This window comes from Arachis ipaensis, chromosome B10 (assembly GCF_059453495.1).
Source record: "Arachis ipaensis isolate K30076 ecotype BB chromosome B10, ASM5945349v1, whole genome shotgun sequence".
Lineage (NCBI taxonomy): Eukaryota > Viridiplantae > Streptophyta > Magnoliopsida > Fabales > Fabaceae > Arachis > Arachis ipaensis.
This window is the reverse complement of record NC_142435.1, coordinates 61,462,943-61,465,547: the sequence shown is the minus strand read 5'-3', so window position 1 is coordinate 61,465,547 and position 2,605 is coordinate 61,462,943. Positions and strand designations below refer to the sequence as shown.

Here is a 2,605-nt window from a genome sequence, read left to right as displayed (position 1 = left end):
TGTGATTTCTTGTGAGTCAAGTCATTAATTATGATTTTAAAATTCAAATCTTTTTCAAAACTAATTCTAATCATATCTTCCTATCATATCTTTTTAAAAAAATCTTATCTTTTTCAAAAATTTGATTTTCAAATATCTTTTCTAACTTTTCAAAATTAATTTTCAAATCTTTTTCAACTAACTAATTGACTTTTTGTTTGTTTCTTATCTTTTTCAAAACTACCTAACTAACTCTCTCTCTCTAATTTTCGAAAATCTTTTCCCTTTTTTTAAAAATTCTTTTTAATTAATTAATTGTTTCAATTTTTAATTTTAATTTTAATTTCATTCTTAATTTTCGAAAATTACTAACCTTTTTCAAAAATTATTTTCGAAAACTTCTCTCTCTCATCTTCTTCTATTTATTTATTTATTTACTAACACTTCTCTTCATCTCAAATTACCGCTCCTATCCTCACCCTTGTGTTTGGATTATCCATTCTTCTTCACTCTTATCCCCTTTCTTCTTCTACTAACAACAAGGGAACCTCTATACTGTGGTAAAAAGGATCCCTATTATTATTATTTTTCTGTTCCCTCTTTTTCATATGAGCAGGAGCAAGGACAAGAACATTCTTGTTGAAGCGGACCCTGAACCTGAAAGGACTCTAAAGAGGAAACTAAGAGAAGCTAAAATACAACAATCCAGAGATAACCTTACAGAAATTTTCGAACGGGAAGAAGAGATGGCAGCCGAAAATAATAATAATACAAGGAGGATGCTTGGTGACTTTACTGCACCTAATTCTAATTTACATGGAAGAAGCATCTCAATTCCTACCATTGGAGCAAACAACTTTGAGCTTAAACCTCAATTAGTTTCTCTGATGCAACAAAACTGCAAGTTTCATGGACTTCCATCTGAAGATCCTTTTCAGTTCTTAACTGAATTCTTGCAGATCTGTGATACTGTTAAGACTAATGGAGTAGATCCTGAAGTCTACAGGCTCATGCCTTTCCCTTTTGCTGTAAGAGACAGAGCTAGAATATGGTTGGACTCTCAACCTAAGGATAGCCTGAACTCTTGGGATAAGCTGGTCAAGGCTTTCTTAGCCAAGTTCTTTCCTCCTCAAAAGCTGAGCAAGCTTAGAGTGGATGTTCAAACCTTCAGACAGAAAGAAGGTGAATCCCTCTATGAAGCTTGGGAGAGATACAAGGAACTGACCAAAAAGTGTCCTTCTGACATGCTTTCAGAATGGACCATCCTGGATATATTCTATGATGGTCTGTCTGAATTAGCTAAGATGTCATTGGATACTTCTGCAGGTGGATCCATTCACCTAAAGAAAATACCTGCAGAAGCTCAAGAACTCATTGACATGGTTGCTAATAACCAGTTCATGTACACTTCTGAGAGGAATCCTCTGAGTAATGGGACGCCTCAGAAGAAGGAATTTCTTGAAATTGATACTCTGAATGCCATATTGGCCCAGAATAAAATATTGACTCAGCAAGTCAATATGATTTCTCAAAGTCTCAATGGAATACAAGCTGCATCCAACAGTACTCAAGAGGCATCTTCTGAAGAAGAAGCTTATGATCCTGAGAACCCTGCAATAGCAGAGGTGAATTACATGGGTGAACCATATGGAAACACCTATAACCCCTCATGGAAAAATCACCCAAATCACTCATGGAAGGATCAACAAAAGCCTCAACAAGGCTTTAATAACGGTGGAAGAAACAGGTTTAGCAATAGCAAGCCTTTTCCATCATCCACTCAGCAACAGACAGAGAATTCTGAACAAAATACCTCTAATTTAGCAAACTTAGTCTCTGATCTGTCCAAGGCCACTGTAAGTTTCATGAATAAAACAAGGTCCTCAATTAGAAATTTAGAGGCACAAGTGGGCCAGCTGAGTAAGAAGATCACTAAAACTCCTCCTAGTTCTCTCCCAAGTAATACAGAAGAAAATCCAAAAGGAGAGTGCAAGGCCATTGAATTGAATATCATGGCCGAACCCACAAGAGAGGAGCAGGACATGAATCCCAAGGAGGAAGACCTCCTGGGACGTCTAGTGATCAATAAGGAGTTTCCCTTTGAGGAACCAAAGAAATCTGAGACTCATCTAGAGACCATAGAGATTTCATTGAACTTCTTTATGCCCTTCATGAGCTCTGATGAGTATTCTTCTTCTGAAGGGAATGAGGATGTTACTGAAGAGCAAGTTGCCAAGTTCCTTGGTGCAATCATGAAGTTGAATGCCAATTTATTTGGTAAAGAGACTTGGGGAGATGAACCTCCCCTGTTCACCAATGAACTAAATGCATTGGATCAACTGAGATTGCCTCAGAAGAAACAGGATCCTGGAAAGTTCCTAATACCTTGTACCATATGCACCATGACCTTTGAGAAGGCTCTATGTGACCTGGGGTCAGGAATAAACCTCATCCCACTCTCTGTAATGGAGAAACTGGGAATCTTTAAAGTACAAGCTGCCAGAATATCATTAGAGATGGCAGACAATTCCAGAAAATAGGCTTATGGACAAGTAGAAGACATGTTAGTAAAGGTTGAAGGCCTTTAAATCCCTGCTGATTTCATAATCCTAGATACTGGGAAGGA

At 37.4% G+C, this 2,605-nt stretch overlaps 1 non-coding gene across 1 annotated transcript; it reads right to left on the bottom strand.

Annotated features, from left to right (window-relative positions):
• Positions 1–1,121: 1,121 nt before the first annotated feature.
• On the bottom strand, positions 1,122–1,229 carry LOC148580254 (small nucleolar RNA R71). The gene has a single exon (XR_015899386.1). It is a non-coding gene; the product is annotated as a small nucleolar RNA R71 (small nucleolar RNA).
• Positions 1,230–2,605: the final 1,376 nt, after the last annotated feature.